This window comes from Pteropus medius, unplaced genomic scaffold (assembly GCF_902729225.1).
Source record: "Pteropus medius unplaced genomic scaffold, Ma_sr-lr_union100, whole genome shotgun sequence".
In the NCBI taxonomy this organism is placed as follows: domain Eukaryota; kingdom Metazoa; phylum Chordata; class Mammalia; order Chiroptera; family Pteropodidae; genus Pteropus; species Pteropus medius.
This window is the reverse complement of record NW_024347862.1, coordinates 2,737,696-2,757,689: the sequence shown is the minus strand read 5'-3', so window position 1 is coordinate 2,757,689 and position 19,994 is coordinate 2,737,696. Positions and strand designations below refer to the sequence as shown.

The 19,994-nt window shown below is 38.2% G+C and overlaps 1 protein-coding gene across 12 annotated transcripts in view; it reads left to right on the top strand.

Moving 5' to 3' along the window:
* The window catches only part of OPCML (opioid binding protein/cell adhesion molecule like), a 477,723-nt gene that overhangs the window by 25,665 nt on the left and 432,064 nt on the right, over positions 1–19,994 (top strand). Inside the window, exon 1 of one of the 12 annotated variants that reach the window (XM_039878858.1) lies at positions 2,143–2,159. The exons of the other annotated variants lie outside the window; for them this stretch is intronic. The gene's annotated coding sequence lies outside the window, so the exon portion shown is untranslated. Of the gene's footprint in view, positions 1–2,142; positions 2,160–19,994 lie in introns of those variants that run through there. 12 annotated transcript variants of the gene reach the window in all.

Below are 19,994 nucleotides of genomic sequence, written 5' to 3'. Positions count from 1 at the left end.
CTATATTTCTGTTTTTATGCTGGTACCATGCTGTTTTGATTACTATAGACTTGTAATATAGTTTGATATCAGGTAGCATGATAGGTCCAACACTATTCTTCTTCCTCATGATTGTTCTGGCTATTTGGGGTTTTTTATGGCTCCATATATGTTTTAGGATTATTTGTTCTAGTTCTGTGAAAAATGCCATTGGTATTTTAATAGGGATTGAATTAAATCTATAGATTGCTTGGGGTAATATGGACATTTTCATGATGTTAATTCTTCCTATCCATGAGCACAGTATATGCTTCCATTTTTTTATATCTTCTACAATTTTTTTTCTTCAGTGACTTATAATTTTCTGAGTACAGATCTTTAACCTCCTTGGTTAAATTTATTTCTAAATATTTTATTTTTTGATGTGATTATAAATGGAATTTTCTTAATTTACCATTCTGATAGTTCGTTGTTGGTATATAAAAATGCAACCAATTTATAAATATTAATTTTGTATTCTGTTACTTTACTGAATTCATTTATCAGTTGTAGCAGTTATTTGGTGGAATCTTCAGGGTTCTACATATATAGTTCATGTCATCTGCAAATAATGACAATTTTACTTTTTTCCTTCCAATTTACATGCCTTGTATTTCTTTTTCTTATCTAATTGCTGTGGCTAGGACTTCTCCACTCAACTATTTAAACGAACAAGTAGTCTGTGTTATAAGGACCAGGGAACCCAAGAGGAGTGGAGAATTTTGGCTCTGAAAAGAGTGGAACTAGGCAGACACTTTGTTATCTGCCTCTTTCCACATGGTCACATGGTCTTTTAGTCTTACTTTTCCTGAATGTCTGATTTCTTTGTACCTTTACCCATCAGCCTCTGTTTCCATAAGGAATAAGATGGCCATTCTGCATTTCCTGAATTCCCAGTTTCTCAGTTCAAGGTAGTCTCCACAGATTGTCTAGCATCTCTTTTCTCATTTCCAAATATACAGATAAAATCTAACCTTCCCAGCTTGGGTTTAGTTTCTATCAGTGTAATCCAGCCATGGGCAGAAGAAAAAAAAAAAAAAGTATCAGGATGCTTTTAGCTCCAAGCAATAAAACATAACACTAAAAGTGATATAAATAATGGTAATATTTATAATCTCACTTAATAAAGATGCTAGAGGGAGCTAATTTCAGGGTTGGTTTCCATGAGCTAAAGTGCTGAGCTAAAGTGCTGAGCTAAAGTGCGTCACATTGTCATAGAATACAATCTAAAAGTAGTCATGAAAGGCTTGTGGTATCTCTCTCGAAAAAATTTTTCAGACGCTCCTTCCTAGCAGAATTCCTTGTGGTGTCATTGACCAGGATTGCATTTATATGTTCAGGCCTTAATTGGAAAAATGGGCTGGGAAAGTGGTGTCTGGCATTTTCAGCCATTATAGTGGAAGGCAGTCTCCATCAGCAAGGTACTGATGAGCAGTTGCTGTTGGGTTGGCAGATCATTGTATACACAGGCTCCTGAGACATAAATGTTGTTTACAGATGTGGCTGGAGGGAAGGTGGAGGTGGGCAGAATTCTCAGAGAATGGTAGATGTGGCTTGGGCAGATCTCTCAATAGGGGATCTCTACAGAATTTAGCATATGTGGATTGAAGGGATAAACTGAAAAATGTGTGTCTGCTTACTGTGATAGTCAAACCTTGATGAGGCTTGCTTTCTTTATATGGTCATCCATGATTTCTAAATCAATACTTGTTTAGGAAACAAAAACTAAAAAGAAATGGGATAAGAAACAGAAAGAATCAAGGCTGATGAAGTTTTAAACAGCCCCACACACTACAATCAGGGAGGGAAAAAAAAATACAGGCACTGTAGAAGGAAGGACACAGGAGAAAGAAAAAAAACGGTGGAGAGAGAGAGCACGACAACCGAGTCATGGTGAGAAGAAAACCAGAAAACCTTAGGGAAAATAATACACAGTGGGAAGCTTCTAGAGCTGGATGGTTCAGAGTAGTAAAACTTCTTAAATCAATTCAGGGTGAACCAAGAAACTAGCTAGAAGACAGGAAGGAAAAGGTGCTGGGAAAAGATAGCTGAGATTAATGAGGACGGGCTGTGCCAGGCTCCTGCAGGCGCGGGCCGGTGACATGACAGCACAGGGCTGAGAAGCTCCCCTCTCTTTTGAGGTCAGTTATTTATTTATTTTGTAACGGAACCTAACAAATTCTAAAACCAGATAAATCCAATTACCCGTGTTTTGCCTTCAGGGAGTGCGAAAGATTAATGGTGGTATTTTGGCAGTAGCACAAAAAGAAATAGGTGGTAAAGAGGGCTCATAAAAGGACTCTATCCCGGGAAGGCCCAGGAAGCTGGCTGAGGAGCTCTGGCCCTGGGCGCGGCTGTCTGTCTGCACTCAGGACTCTGACTGCACACTCACTTTGGAGTGGGCCTAGAGAGACTTTCCTCCTCCTCCTCCAGTCCTGTGATCTCAGAGAGCTCAGCAAAGTACAGCATACTTCTTAGGTGATGCTCTTTTTGTCTGTCTCCTACAAACAACAACTTCGATTCTTTATGTTTTAGAATTAACAAAGCATTTCCCCAGGAGTTACCTTCATTAATCTTCACAAAACTCCTGGGGGAGTGGTTTGACAGTTACTATTTTCTTCAGTTTACAGATAAAGAGCCTGAGTGAGAGGTGGGTTCTAGAGCCTATTTCTCCTGATACTGTGCTTATATGCTTTCCTCTGCTGCTAGCAGGATAACCATTTTGGAAACATTATCTTAGAAACAATAATACATCTGGTTCAGCTTGCTACAAACCTCCTAGGGGCCTGGTTGCCATTGATGTATTGGTATAATGAAACCTGCATGCAGGGGCAGGTAGGGCAGTGATCAGACTGCTCTCATTTTGTCTTGGTAAGTTTCATTGTATGAGACTCTCAATGTATTTTGGCTTAAGAAATGCTTATTCTCAAATACCTTGCTTGACATTCACACATTCAGCTTTTAAAAAAAAAGTAATTATTTTTATTGAGATATAATTCACATACCATAAAATTCACCCTTTAAAAGTATACAATTCAGTCGTTTTCAGTATATTTGCAAAGCTGTGCAACCATCACCACCGTCTAATTTGAGAACATTTCATCCCCCACAAAGAAACCTCGTGTCGATTAGCAGTCACTCCCCATTTCTGCCTTGCCCCTGGCAACCACCAATCTCTATTCTGCCTCAACGAATTTGCCCATTCTGGACATTTCATGTACATGGATTTGTACAATACATATGCTGTGCTTTTAACTTCTTTTTTACTTAACCATTCTTTCACTCACTTATTCCCTCTCTCATCTATTCCACAAACACTTTTCGACCTCCTATCGTGGTTCAAGCATTTTGTTAGTTGCTGTGGGTGATGAATAAGCATAAGCTCCACCTTTTAAAATCTCACAATATTGAGGTACTGGAAGATAGAAGCAATCAGTTCAACACGTTAAAGTAAGTCTCCATGTCTTCTGTTAAGGTGCATTTGTGCTGTCAGGCTCTATGTGATTCTGTCGATTCTGTCTGAGCAGTGTCTTCTTGCCTAGGACCAGCCCTTACATTGGAGAGACTTAGGGTGTTGTAGCATATTCCACTGGGGCTCTGCACTGTTTCATAATTATAGCCCATCTCTGACATTGTTTACTATCTCCTGAGAAGCAGGCTGTACATAGCACTCTATTCTTACCTCTTGACTCACACACTCTCAAACTTTAACCAGTATTGGAATCATCCAGAGGGTTTGTTAGAACAGATTTCTGGGCTTTAACCCAGAGTTTCTGATTCAGGAGGGCTGAGGAGAGGAATTTCTTACAAGTTTCCTGGTGACACTGGTGCTACTTGTCCTAGGACCGTACTTTGAGAACCAATGTCTTTGAATATGTTCTTTTTTTGTTAGTCTCTGTCCCGGTCGCCTGCCTGGTAAATCAATCTTTCCAAAGCTGAGGCACTTCTTTTCTCTTGCTAGTCTCTTATTAAAGACCCAAGCCTTGCAAGGCTTAAGGCCCAGATTACTACCTTTCTGTTCACAGTCCCTGACATTGCCTATTTCTGGATTTGATGGTTTTCTCTGATGCCAACTACATTGACTCTGATGTACTGAAAATCATCACCTTTCATGTATATCAAGTTCTATTTATTGTATATCTTACCATAATCCACAGTTAGTTCTTAGGACTAATCCAGCCTGATTTTTTTACCCCTGCAGTTAACTGAAAGATATATAAAAATATCCCAAAACAAGACACCAGTTAATTTCAGATGTCATTGTCATAATTTCCTCCTTCAAATTTTTCTGTTTAATAAGATTGACAAAAATTACATTTTTAAATCTGTAACACTATATGTTGGCAAGTTTAAGTTGAGAAGGCAAATGTTCAATAAATATTTCTTTAGCCTTTGTGATTTAAATGTTCTCATATGAATCCACTTCTAACATTGGTGGTGATTGCAGAGTCATAATAAAGAATGTCTAGGGTCTCAGGAATTTAAGAAAGACCAAAAACTTTAGCTAAAGATGTCAAAAAACAGGATTTGATAATTAGAGTGTTGCAAAGTAGATTAACTGACCTAAAAAGAAATTTAAAAAAAAAAATCCCTGACTTTGATATACTCATTTTTACTTTTATAAAGTAGTGTTTTTCAGACACCAAAGTGTATACACTGTATGAATCCAACTTTATGAAACTCAAAAACAGGCATAACAAACCAATGATGGCAGAAGTCAGTATAGTTCCTTCAGGTGGTGGTAAAAGGAGTTTTGAGGGTTAATACTTAAAAACTGGCATGAGGAAAACTTTTAGCATAGCAGGGATGCTCTATATTTTGATCTGTGTTGTTACACAAGTGTATGTGTTAAAAATCATTGAGCTGTACTCTTAAGATCAGTGCCCTTTATACACTTTACTTTTTAGATGTTTACCTCAATAAACAGAATACTTTTTAAAAAGTGATGCAAACCATTTTAAAAAGTGATTGTTAAAAATAACATTATAAGAAAGGTAAAATAAGTTTTTATTTACTTAAATTAGCAAATTAAAAATTATATTGTAATCTTTTACTTTGCTTGATTATTTTCAAGACCGGTGGCATAAAACTAACCCTCATAAGACAGGAAAACATATTGAAACAGCAACAACAGAAACGTCCATGCCTCACAGGGATGGGCATGGAGGCAGAAGAGCTTCTCCCAGAAATCATGGTGTACCACAGATTGAAGGCTTGTTTTATATACAAAGAACCAGTAGATTTACAGTCTCCTTTGTTTCACTCCAGAGTAAAGGTGCAGGAGTTTGGAGTGATCTGAGTAGGCCCTTGGACTATGTTAACCATTGCCACCACCACCACCACCACTACAAAAAAACCTTGCCCAAAGTGGAAGAGATTGCTGAGTGCACCCATTGTTCTACTGCAATGAAGAAATTAAACCAATCCCAGAGCCGAGTAGTAAGGTCTTCATTCAGACTCCAGGGAAGGAATATGGCTAACCTAGTCCCAGGTACCATGGCAACCTAAAACAAAAACACAGCTTCTAGACTTAGAGTTTTTTTAGAGGAAACCAGGTACCTCAGAACAATGTTTTATGATTTTCTTTCCCAAATTCCCAGGAAGTATCACCTTACTCTACACTCCCTCAACTGTTAGGCCAGTGCTCTCTCAGTCCAGGGTGTCATTCAGGATTCCAAAAGACTCTGCTTTATAGAATGAGTAAGAAGAGCCAAGTCAGGCTCAAAAGGGAAACATGCTAACTACCCTATATTTAGCCAAGAGCATATATGCCTGATGCCCAACCTTAAACTTTAATCGATAGATATTAACAGAGAGAACAATAACTGCCTTATTAAATCAGCAGTGATAAAAATAAGCTTTAGCTGCTATTGAATGCTAATTGTCAGTTGATGACTCTACACAGTTTCTGAGAGTGAGCAGGCACATTTAGGGTATAATATAGCGTTTCCAGTACATGCTGTGATGTTAAATCCTCGTTATGGTGTCTTAATAATCAATTGGACTTCAGCATAAGATATTTGTCCAATTAACTTCACATCGATGCTCAGGAGTCAGCCTGGCTAACTAAAGATGATGGATTAGTTATGGTAGCTTGGAGTTGATTACTAGGGTGGGGGGGTACATTCTCTATGCACTGGGGGGCTAATCTCCAGGGTCCAGGGTCAGCAAAAAACCTTGGGTCGTGATGTGGAGCTCACATTACATTTTACAATGTGAATGAGAAGAACAATGCTCCTTAGTTACAGTTAGATTTCCCACTTACTGGAAGGATGTAGTCGCTTGTCTGCCTTGCAAGCCACTTTACCCCACCCACTACAACAAGTTCTCTACATTAAAGGTAGAGGCAGGTGCAGGGGAACCTCGATCTTCCCTTTCTCTACTCAAATGCCCTCTACACAGTCTGGGACAGTCTTTCATGACATTCTTACTTAGCCTATTTCCTCTTCTCCTCTACCAATTCATACCTCTTCATTCTATTCTTTTCTTTCAGCTTCTAAGCCCTGAGTATACTACTTACTTTGAACACATTTTCGTAGTCTTGTAGTGCATCTTTTTTCTGCTTTTTTTGGAGGGTTTATTGTCTTGGATACTTAGATTGCGTGTTCAAGTATAGGAAATGTGAATTTTATTTACCTTCTTCTGTCTCGACAACCATACAGAGGCATTCAGTGACTGATATCCAGAGTGCTAGTGCATAAACAGCAGACGCATAACTACATGACTCTGGTTGTGATGTTTCACATTGGCATGGCTTGGCTAAGCCATGGGAACCTAAAGTCCTGGAGAAAAGAGGCTTTGAAGGGTTTGTGGGCACAAATCCCTGATAAGAGGCTGTTTCTCTTGGTAGTGATGACATTGTAAAGGTGATTTTTAATTACCTATTCATAGTGTCCTTTTTCAAAGGAGTGTAAGGATCTTATAAGGATATGACAATTATCATAAATTAAATGTTGGTAAGACTATATCTCATACTACAATAAAAAATAAATGGCAGATGGATCAGAGAGCTGAGCATTAATAAAAAGATAAAAGTTCTGACAGCATCAGAGAAATAAAGAATTTTACTCGTACATGTATACATATTCTTGAGAGTGGGGAGACATTTTGTAATAGACCAGGAAACCCAAAAGCAATAAAAGAAAAGACGTATATTGATAAACTGTTCTCATTAAATACAAAAGATCTAAACATAAAAAGGTTACAAGACAAGTGGTAGACTGGGAAAAAAAGATTAGCAATATTTATAACATTAATAGCTGGATTACATAAAGAACAACCACAAATCACCAACAAAACAGATAAATAGCACAGCAGAAAATAATGATGTGAATCAGCATCTCCTTGAAATAAAATAGTGCATATATATGTGAAAAGATTCTGAACCTCATGAGTAATCAGGGAAATGCAAATTAAAATACAAAATACAAAATCTTAACCCAAAACTAATAAAAATAGTAGTTTGTATCAGTGAAGATTCAAGGAAAAGGTAATTTTTCAACACTATTGGTGAGAAAATAAGTGTGAATCTTTTGGAAAAGGCCATCGGTGATATCAATAACAATTAGAAATTTAAATACAAATTGACTTCCACTCCCAGCCTCTGGAGGAGGCATTTAGAAAAATCTTCCAGAGGTACTCCTGATGATTCGGCCCTATGCAGCATGGTGGCTGGGTGAAAATATAGACACAAACTTAACAACCAAATAGCTTGAAGTTTTGCCAATATTTCTATGATGTGCCTCATAGATGTTACAAAGAATGAGGTTATTGAAGCACATACGGACATCAGAAATGTGTGTGTCTTACTGGGAGGTAAAAAAGCAAATTATATAATAATTCATGTAACTATTATAAAACAGATACACGTGTATACACATTTACTATGTAATATTTGCAAATGGGTAGATGCAGGACCTCTATGGAAATGAATAATGACAAAGTGGTAAGAGAAAGGCAGGTCCACGTGTTTTGTGTGCTTCTTTATTATATAGATCTCTTAGATGTATTGAATTGATGTCATTTAAAAATGTTTTTTAGAAAGAAAGGCAATATAAAAAGAAATTTAGAACAAAGCTGATGCAAAGGACCACGTGGTCGTCAGAACCCAGAGGGTGATGTGACCAGTTATATCATCCACAGTGTCTGTCTCATAAAGATAAATCAGTAGCTGGAGAGAAACATAACTATTTCTCAAGCTAAAATTGTAGCAAAGCTTCTCTAAGAGTCACACAGACCTTGTGACATGTAATAATGTATAGTCTCTATTGCTCCCATGGTTAGCCAGCTCCTCGGGGGATTGTTGTCACGCTTCCAAAAAGATCCCCATCCCCTTTTCCCACTCTGTTCATGACTCAGTGGCTGCTCTGGGTTTGCACAGGAATCAGCTAAACCACACTCAGTTGGATGTCCTGGTCTCAAAGGAGCTTGAGTGAGGTAAAACCTGGCGGGCAGCATCCCTGTGACTGAGAACCGGCCAGGATCCTCCCTTCTGAGACAGCAGCTCACCCCTCTGCAGGGCCTTTGGTTTCTCAGCCTGCTCTCAAATTCAAAGGACAAAGGGATAAAGACATCGAGGCCATAGTGGTAACTAAGTTCAATTTCAGTTCATCCACACACAAAAGGAAGAAATTGTATAGCATTGAGTAAATTTAAACAATTACATGAATATTATGCTAGAACAGAAAACTTATGGTCACAGTGAATTAATCATATTGCATAGTAAAATAAACAACTACATTATTTTTTTTTTTCAGAAAAGTTACAAAACTAATGAGGATGTGTAATCAAACATACACACTTAGCCCCGTTGCAGTGTTACCAAGTTCAGAATTAATAAAACAATGTTTTCTTAAAACTGGGAGGACACTAACATTGTGGAAGTATTGAGGATTCCTATTGTGGATCTGGGGCAGGGATCGAGGGTGCCAACACATTTCCAAGGGTCGTCCCTCTCTCTTGCTTGCAGCAGAGGCAACTGGGAACTTGCTTTGTGAGAGCAATGAGATGAATTATATGGCCTCTGGCTCTTTGAGACAATCAAGTTGTCCTTCACAGTCCAAGTGGATGTAATTAACTGCACTGATAGGATGTTATGCCCATAGCAATGCAGAAAACAGCGGAAAATGAGTCAAAAGGATACCTAGTGAAATGTAGAAGAGGGAGGGTGGAAGTAGGGGGAAGAGTGGGGAGATAGTTAAGCGAGCCAGGCAACTCACTCTTTCTCGTTTAGCTTAGAGAATGACTTGGGTCTCATGGTTTTCTAAAGAAGTTATGGAGTTTTACTACCTTCAAAAAGGAAAAAGGAAGAAGGTGCACACCCTTTGGTCTTCCGAGTTGTCAAGGAAACATCGTCAAATAAGGGATTTCTCTAGAAGCCAGGATTTTGGGGATTCTTGTTCCAGTGATGACGTCCGTTCAGAGTGAGGAAATAAAATCTTCCGTTAGCATATTTCCCAGGTAGTAGCTAGAGCCTCCAGATAAGCACCTGCAGACACCACTGAAGAAATCCAGAAAAGAACCAGCTCAAACCAGTTATGGCAGCCCTTATGAAATTAAGGCGACGAAGATCTCATTATAATAGTAAAATCCTAACCTGCCTCTGGGAGGAATTTGAATGACATTTTCTGAACATGCAACACATGAAGAGGCATGCCCTGCTACCGCTCCTGCGTAAACCCGACACACTCTCTTACGTGCTATGACAAAAATTTTTATCATGGATATGTATTCTTTTGATAGGGTAAAAGCACAGAGGCTCCTCCATTCGGGAAGCCGTAGCTTTTCAAATCATTCCCCCTGGGCTCCCTATTTGCTGCAAATAAATCCTGCTTTGTGAGATAACTATTCTTGCTGCGTCATCTGGGTTTTTGCTAAGAAGCAAACTCAAGTTCAATTCAGTAACACCAGGACCATCTACAGTCAGCCGTGCAGCCTTAGGCAGCCCACATCACCACTCTGAGCCTGAAAATCTTCCTTGTAAAATATGGGGAATTCCATAATCTCACCTTATTTTTGTCCCTATGGGTTTCTGGTTCTTCACAGTACTAATTCACAGAGACAGACAGAAAAGGGGAATGTGAAGTGAATCAAATTACTTTCAATGACATAACTTAGTCATTTTGTTTCCTGATGAACCATAATCAGAAATGATATTTGTAAGCAAAGTGTACCAGTGTTTACTAAGGGATCATAATTTTAAGTAATTAAATACTAGTTAATTGATTTCCTGAATAATAAATTTACTTTCTCGTAATTGTCCTCCATTAATGGATGCACTCTTATAAGTGTTTTTACTATAATAAGTCATTAAGATTTCCTGAATAATTTCTCTCTAAGTCATTGATTTTAAGTTACTTTTGCTAATACAAATGCATAAAATCTCATAATGTTGCCATGTATCAGTTTCAATCAATGTAGTTGTGACAACTTGTAACTTGTTTATGGTTCACTTTTAAATAATAAAGAAGGTATAGAAAAAAAGATTATGGTAATAAGTAAAATATTTTCCAAGTTACATATAACATTTTCCAAATTGTATCTTTAGGCAACTCTAACTGCAACAATACCTCTTCTAAATGATTATTCTGAAGATCAGTTAAGATTATAAATATGAAAGCATCAAATATAAGTCTCTGACATATACTTAACATATGGTAAAAAATTGTTTGCTATTTCTTCATTCATTCCAGAAGACCCAAGGAAGCTGTGGCACGGATATTATTCTATTGGAAGTCACTGAAAGGTTTTATGCAAAGTCATGATATTGTAACATATCATTCTGGCAGCAGTAGATGGAAGATGGAGTAGTGTGGGCTGAGCTGAGAGTCAAAAACAAAAGCAAACATCCCCAGTTAGGATGTTATTCCAAAAAGTTAATGCAATAGATAATGACAATCTTGATAAACTCATTGGTGTGCATAAGTAAAAGATAATTGTTTTGAAAACAATCCTAGGGATTGATTCACCATGCCTGGGAATCAGATTGGTTCTACCACTAGAGAGAAGCCAGTTCATTTTGTGGCCAGCAACTGGTCTGATACTGGTTCTGATACTTAACTACATAGGTATCCATAATACAATTCAGCAGAACCTCTTCTCCTCTTGATTTTGCTTCTCTCCACCCGCCTCACCATTCCCAGAAATTGCTTCCTATAGTTCAGATTTAGAAATGATATATACAATGGAAGTTATTAAAATAAATGAATAGGGATGAAGGGAGAGTGAGGAGGCAAGATTGAAAAAGAAAGGGAGGGAGGTTATGGAGACAAGCATCCTTCATAAGATTACGATGAAGACATATTGGCTTCGCTTAATTTTGGATGATTCAAACATAATATTTAAAGAGTGATGGAATAGGTAATTTTTTTTCTTGGCAGAGTCTGAAAATACTAATCCTGTCAACCCATTGCGTTTGAGAAAACATTTAAAAATCGATTTAGTGTTTTTTTAAAAAAATTATAAGTATGTTAATTATTAATTTCCAAAGATTCATTTAACTTGTTCTTTGTAATTCTTTGTAAATTAAATTTTTTTTATAATAATGACATTGATGATGGTATTGATGATGAAGTTAATTACTAATTGTGCTTCTCTGATCAACCAGGATGTGGAAATGAGTTCATCGCATCACATCAAAACTATCTTGCTCACCTACTGAGTTCATAGCTTACTATATTATATTAATATTTTTCTTATATTTTACCATTGTAACTTCCATTATAATGAAAGATAAGTCAGAATTTTAATATTACGGCCCTTTAGTCTTACCTGTTTATTTGTCTTTTTTTTTTATTAGAGTTTTGGGGGACTTTGTTTCTTCTATCTAGGGAAAAGATCTCATGTTATCCCATGACATCATAAGGAATGATGAAGATTCCAAATGTTCTAATGGTCTTCAGAGCCTAATACGCAGTATCTAACTGGTGTGTCTCAATTTGTTCCAATTGTTCAAGCTGACTAAGTGCTATCTCCTCCATTTGCTCTGTCCTGAAGAGAAACAGAGGAAGATACACCAGATACCTCCAGCTCTGTACATTCTGAAAGTTAAGATCTTTTATAATGAAACAGAAGACTATTTACCTTCTTAACAAGCATAGAAACAATTAAAATACATTATGGTTAAATAAACAGAGAAAACTGCTAACTTTATTATTTTTAGAAACTAAATGGAGAAAGGGGAAGACATTCTGCAAACAGTCTTTGAGTCATGTCTCTGCCTTTTGGACGGCCTTGTGCTTAAAGCAGCTATGGAGTGCGAAGAAAGAAAGGAAGGGTTCCACTGTCATGCATATAATGCCAAGGATCCTGATACAATGTTGTGTGGCTGGAGAGTCACGTGATCTGGTGTCTTTGCTGTTAGGTGATGCTCACTACTCTCTGAGATTGACTTTGCATACAGAAGTCAATGTTCTTACTCTTAGAATAGTTATCAAAACTCAAAGGAAAACTCCTTGGGATATCTTGATGAATGTGTGAAAAGTTAGGACATTTTGCCAACTGCGGTTTGATTAGGAGGTTAAAAGATGGTTAAAAGATTTTAACTTCCTTCTATTGCATCCCTTCTTGTACCAAGTAATGATTATTTGTGGGGTCATTCTGCTTCACAGTATCGATACCTCGTCTCCTGGTTACTTGGCAGCTCAAGAGACTGGGACACATATTTGTTGCTCAAATGACTGATTTCTAGCTGTTGAGGTAGTCAAAATCCCCTTGTAATTTTTCACCAAGCTTGATCCTGCTCACTGTCAATGGCGATGGTTGAGAATGAGGGGAGAAGTGAAGGTACTGTTTACATGTAGACTTCTGTAAGAAGTGATAGAGTAGTATTAGGGAGAAATGTGGAATTTCTGAAGTCAAAGGTGTGAGTTCCTGTTGAAGCTTTAATATCTAGATGTATAATCTTGGATCGTTGGTTAACATTATTGGTTTTAATCTCCACATCCTTAAAATAAGGGGTTTGCTCTAGATGATCTTTACCATTCTTTTCACCTTTACCTTCCAACATTCTTCCATTTTCCTCCAATTTACTCTGGGTCATTGTCTGTTTACTGCCATTATCCAGCTACTGGCATGCAGCTACAATAGTCTTGAAAGTATATATGATAGATCTTGAAGGTAGATGAACATATGATAGAATATATAATATAACAGCAATGAACTGCAAATATAAAGATTTTGGTTCCCCATTAAGCTCCATCATAGTGAAAATGAGCTTTATCTTCTCTGCGTATGCATATGTTTATATTTAAAGCTGTCACAATAATAATACCCAATTCCTATGTCACAGAAATACTAGCCAGAGGAAATCATATGATGAGGTAATTTCTCACTCACATAGTAATTAGTCCCTTATAGACATGCTTGAGGAATAGTGATGGAAGAATTTTGGTAAAAAGGAAGATGATGGTACCATCCCCAGCACACAATGTGTGCTCAGGCCTACCCAGTGTTTATAGTCTCTCAACATGAAAATTTTGGAATTTCCAAGTTTTATTCTGTAATATCCCTGCATTCCACTCTGCCTCTAGCAGTATGAAATTCACAGACTCTCGGCTGTGTAATTAACTTCACATCTGAAGAGTCACTGCTCTGCAGAGCTGCAGGTTCCTGCCATTGCTTCAGGCTGCTCAGGGGCCAGGCCTGCCCGCATGGGGGCATAATGGCCAGGGAATCTGTGCCAAGGCCTCTACTGCCCCCTTGGACCACTGCCAGGCCCAATGCTCGCAGACTGCATTTGGGAATGTGGCTGAGACTTACCTTTGTCCTGTGGCTGCTTTAATTGCAGTGAAAAGAGCTTATTGAAAGCAGTGCTGGGAGGAGGAGGGCCTTCTCTACCAGGATTTCACATGCAAAAGTGATTACTATTTTCAGTAGCAACTCCCTCGATAGAAATCTCTTTCTCCTTTGCTCACTCCCTGTCTGCTGAATAAAAATTCTCCACACAGTGATGGTTAAAAACATCAATTAACTCTAAAACAATTATTATTTTTTGAAATGCCATTTTATAAATGTAATAACACGACACAATAATCCAGGGTTATTTAACAGAGCATTTACCCTGAAAACAGTCATTACTCTTTAAATGCAGTAGACTCTAGAAGCCTCTTAACATTAAATGGCAAGTGAGGCAGAAGCAATATTGTCAGAAATGCCACATCAGCCGCATATATTAACAAGAGAAGGCTGGCAATTGCCCTGCCCACTAGCTGCCATTTTCTTGGCATTTCTTGGGCCCAAAGCTTTCCTGCTCCCAGTGACAGTGGTCAACACTGATGTGACAGGCTGACAGTTGAAAGAAATACCCTGTAAAGCATTTCCCTTGTGTGGTCACCGTGCACTCTTCCACACAGGATTGAAATCTGACTTAGTGGTCAGTAAGAAGGGCTTCTTACAAATTCTGTAGAACAAACTGCAGATGGCAACAATGGAGGGGTTGGTGATCTTATCATTTAATGTCTCATTGGGTTCTGTATCCTATATGCCACCTTCTCCCAGCAACTTTTGACACATAGGGTACAGAGGCTTTCCTGTCCTAACACATTTCTTTCATAAGAAATGTCTCCTCCTAGGTTTTTAACTAATCCTGAACTTCATTTCTATTTTTAGACCTAAAAAAACACATAAAAGTGTTTTGACCTACATGAAATTTCTATCACACTCAACACGAGGTCTAGGGTTACATCTGGAATCATTAACAGTCTATTAGACTGTCTGTTTTATAAAAGCATACGTGTGTGAGATGTAGAAAGCCTTGCCCTTCAGCATAAACCTTCCTGCCTGTGACTGTTCACACTAGGTAGCAGGGACAGACTCCAGAGGGTCACAGGTAAAGGTGTTCCTTGCCTGCAACTTGGCCATGTGTGGCTGTGGATGTCCTGCACTGACATTTCTGTCTCTGAGGAGTCTTTGTCTTTTTGAAGAAAAGAGATTAAGCAGTGACACCAGAGCGATATTCTAACTGGGGTTGACAGGGCTTGGGAAACCTGTGATTCATATGGCAGAGAGCTTGTATGGTTTGGATTCCTCCAGCTGGCTCCAACAGTGGGCTTTGGACATCAAGTCTTTCATGTTCTGAGGCTGATTATTCTTAACTGTGATCCCCAAACGCAATGTCCAGAGAGTCTCTGGGTGGATTCTGGTCTAAGAGACTCCTCTGTCTTCATTTAGTACATTTAGTAATACACTTGAAAAACGCAATTTGGTTGTATATAAATAGATTAGTTAAATCTTTCAAAACAAGTAGCATCTTGTTTCTGTGTTTATAGTGAAGGAAACAAACTGGCTGGTGAGAATTGGTGGGACTGTGGTCACACAAGGAAGAGTGAGCACACTTTGTCTTTTGAGACAACTTAGGCTACATAAACTGAACAAGCACAAAAGCTCGTATTGAGAAGTTTAGAAGGCTGACAGGAAAATCTTGCAAAAGGGCTTATGAGCGTAGACTTTTAGTGGAATCTTAGGAACAAAATAAATGAACAAATAAGATGAAAACAGACTCATAGATATGGAGAACAGACTGGTGATTGCCAGATAGGAGGGGAGGTTGGGGGGCTGGTTGAAAAAGGTGAAGGAATTAAGAAGCATAAATTGGTAGTTACAAAATATTCATGGGGATGTAAAGTACAGCCTGGGGAATATAGTTCACAATGTTATGGTGACTATGTAGAGTGCCAGATGGGTACTAGATTGATTGGGGGATCATTTTATAAATTATACAGAAATCTAACCACTATGCTATATACCTAAAACTAATATAGAATGATATCGAATGTCAACTCTAATTGAAGAATAAAAAATAGACTTTTAGGGCAAGAACAAAACTTAAGAGTTCATAGACACTAAGTTGTTTTTTTGTTGTCGTTTGTTTAAATAATGTAGTTAAATAATTAATTAGAGGCAAGGGAAACCCAAATATAGGGCCTGTGGCTTTCAGATTGTGTGTGTGTGTGTGTGTGTGTGTATGAGATTTTATTTTTCTTGAGGGATGGTTAATTTCTTTCATTTTAATTTCTAGTAACATCATGACCCTAACGTCAATCTCCTTGTTGCAGGCTACACTTGATAGACAGGTCACCATTCTCTTTTTACGAGTCCTCTTGCTTTTACTCTTCTGGTTGTTCTTTTTGTCTCCTAGAAGTGTATACCACTGTTGATTATGGTAATCAGCAGCTCCTTTTTGGAAAGAGCTAATCCTGGTACCAGGCTTCTGACCACAAAAGATTTCAAGAGACAAGCATAAAGTTTCCTATCAAATAGCTTCTAGGAGCGCAATATTTTTGAAACTCATTTATTCAAACTTTTTTTCACTGGTTCATTGATTCATTCACTATCTTTTAACTGTGTACCATGAGTCAGCAAATATGCTAGATATGGGACAACTAAGGCAGATGAAACAAGGCATCTGTCTACACACACGGATGTCACAGTTTAATGGGGAGGATTCACATAAACTGCTAACTAGACTGCGGCATGCTGCTGGTATAACAGAGAAATGTGCAAAGAGCAACTGGAAATGTGGATGAGCAAGTGGTTAATTCCACCAGAGTTGGGGCAAAGTCAAAGGAAGATGTCATTTGAGGAGGTCACATAGATGAAATCACATTTACAAGAAGTTGAATTTCTTGAAGAAGGCCAAGAACAAAGTAGAAAGAAAAGCATTCCAAGGGAAGGTAATGGCATAAGGAAATGAATACAGAATGAAAAACCCATGGAATGACAAGAGGATAAAAAATAGCTTTTACTGGTTATAGAGAGTAATAGAGGATAGGACTGAAAAAAAACATGTAGGAATCATATTGCAAAAGAACTGTGTGCTCTTCTTGGGAGTCAGTGACATGAGTAGGTAACAATCTTTGACGTAAAGATGGATGGCAATTTGTAAGATATATTAGAAGGTTATGAGATGATAAGCAGAAAAATCTTGTTAGTGGGAGACTATTGCAGTATTCTGGGTAGATTTTGATGGTTAGGATAGAGAATGACCATCAACTCGAAGAAGCAGACTTACTAGAGTTGTCACATTTGGCTTTAGTCCCCGCTATTCTCTATCGCATTACAACTAGTCAACTCACTTTAGCTGCTAACTGTAGGTATTTGAGTTTCAACAGAGATTTTAGTGGGGATGCAGAGGAAAGTAATCTTTGTCAGCCAAAAGAGAGGTATTTATAAAGGAGGCAGCACATTACTTTCTGGAAAGATCTACTTCTATTTTAGCCTTCTCTTAAGTTTCCCAACCCTGTAACAAGACCACTGCCCTTCTTCTCTCTCCTGTGAACTCATTGACCTTTCTGATGGCAATAGGAGAATAGTGCTTACACCTCAAGGGTGTGGATTAACTTGCTGCTTCTTATGAAGCAATTCTAAATGGTAAATGAGCCTAATGGAATAATATTTCTTTCTCCTGGTACTGTTCTACCACCAGGCAAAGAATTAACATCACCCAAAAGACGTGACTCCACCAGCACTGAGACCCCCCAGAAAGACAGGCACAGAGGCAAGCTTTTGTAGCAAACACTTTAGGGGCTGTACTTGGGGGAACAAAGCCCCTTAGGATTGGCTGTTCACAGAGCCCTGAAGATAAAACAAAATAGCTTTATTTAAAGATTTATTTAAGATGTTTTAAAAATTGAGTAGAACATACATTTTTAATACTGATTGATATTATTGTAAAGCATTCTAATGAGAATCTGCCCCACGGGCCCTTGCTGACTACACAGACAGAATATTCCTTTTCATTCCTACCATGAGTCATATTTTAGCCCTGGACTAATACATTGATGAAAGGTGCCCCTGTTCTGGTAGGGCAGAGGGAAAGAGAATGTAGAAAGGCAGCAGGGAGAAGAAACAAGAAGAGAACTGTGGTGTATAAAAGTCACGTTTTAGGCTGCATTTCAAGAAACCTTTCCAAAATGCAGAGGCTTCATGCTTGCATTCTGAAATGTTCCTTAAAGTTTAGAAAATGTGTACATTTGAGAAGTTGTTAAAGGCTATGAATGCTAAGATATGCATCATTAATCAAATTACGGTTCCCATTTATTGAGCATTGGCTATGAACCAGGCAATGACTCCCTGCTTTTACATACATTAGTTCGTTTAATTCTCAAAACAACCACAATATTATTCTCATTATACAGATATAAAAAACAAGGCTTAGAAACATTTGATAGCTTATCCAAGCCTTATGTTGCAAGAAAGTCTGAAGCTAGGATTTATAAAAAGTCATTTTGAACCAAGGTACCAATTTAAAAACAAATAAACAAATAAAAAAACCCCTCTAGATTATCTTGCCTCTATTGAAGTCCTAAAGCAAAGTCGATTCCTTAATTTTTTATCAAGAGGTCAATATGTCCCATTAATCCTCAACCTTCTATCCTTGGAAATTGTATACATAGTGTGGTTAAACTCTGGGCTCTGGAATTAGAACTACTTTCCTAGCCCAGCCCTGTCTTCAGATTTCTGAGATACGAGAGTTCTATAACGTTCCAGACACCACAGCTCAGTAATGCACACCTAAGAAGCAGCTGAAGTTCTAGAGAGAAAGGAGCCCCGCTTTATAAAGTATATTTTCTGTTTCTGAATGCACTTGGAACTCTGCCAGTTCCTCAAAAAGTTTCGTCTTACTGTTGAACATTTGGGCAAACTCAGTCTCAAGTTTTAGGTCCAGAGAAAAATCTCCATGCAAACAAATTTGCCACCTCTGAAGGAACTTCATTATACAAGTTTCCCACACACATTCTAATTACCACCACTCAGACTGCCCAGGGGAGCAGCCTGCTAACTAGGTCAGGATCCGAGGAGTGCCGCCAGCTGTGTGCGGGCAGCAGCCTCCTGGGTGTCTCTTGCTTCTAAGTGCATGGCCTTCTGTAGGCTTTTGCGGTTTTCTTGCTTTGGATTTATAGAACCATTACCCTGGAATCCAAACAAAACACCTAGTTTTAATAGCTTAGTCAGTAGGTGGTTCACCAACAATTTCAAAAACTGGAAGCAATAGTAAGTTCCCAGAGGAGTAGCAGTTGTTTGTTTGGAAATAATTCTCCAAATTGCATTTATTTCACAGCAGTCCGAGGTCACAAATTCAAGAGCAATGAGAATTCTATTCAATTAGACACCTCGATCAAAAGAGATCTGTCAAGATGACATTCCATCTAAAGAATCAATTGGTATGGAGAAATAATTTAGCTGCTGCTGCTGTTATTTAGGTTTATTATTATTGTTATTTTGCAATTTGTTGAGGGTAAGGAAGCTGGCCGTGATGAGTGCTCAGCAGTTCAAGACATTTGTCACTCTATCAGAAAGAAATGCATCCTCTTCTGTATGGTCTTTGTGCTGCATTAATGGCCAAATGGGTGAAAAGTGTTTCCTGAATGGGTACATAGATAATTGCTGAGCTCCGAAAGGGATGTCCAAGATTTTTTTCAAGCTATGTGTGAGCCATCTCTTCCCCTCTCTTCTCGTGCTCCACACTGTAAAGGAGGACCAATCTGTGTTTGCCAGCCCAAGGCCAAACTGGCAATCACCAGTCAATACTGGCCACTGACTCAGTCACCTATATTAACCTAAAAATGTTATTATATGATAATATGTTTCCTGAAGCTACATAGCCAATTTCTGATTTCAGATAGAGTCCATCATCTATCAAAAACAAATCTTTGAGCTGTAAGTTAAACACCACTTTCATTAACCTCTACCAATGAAAACTAAACACAACATACACACACACACACACACACACACACACACACACACACCCCTGACCATGCTTTTTTTCTGCAATGACAGAGGGAGGAGGTAGAATAGCAATGAGTAGAGAGGTTAGAGAAGAGTATTATCTAAGCTATTTCTTGCTTTATTGTTGTAATGTTCCATCATTTTACTCTTGGCTGGGAGAGCAGTGATGGGCTGACGTCAAAGGCCCAGTTTATCCCTTACTTCCTCTCTTATTTTGCTAGTAGTGAGAAATCATAACTCATTTTTAA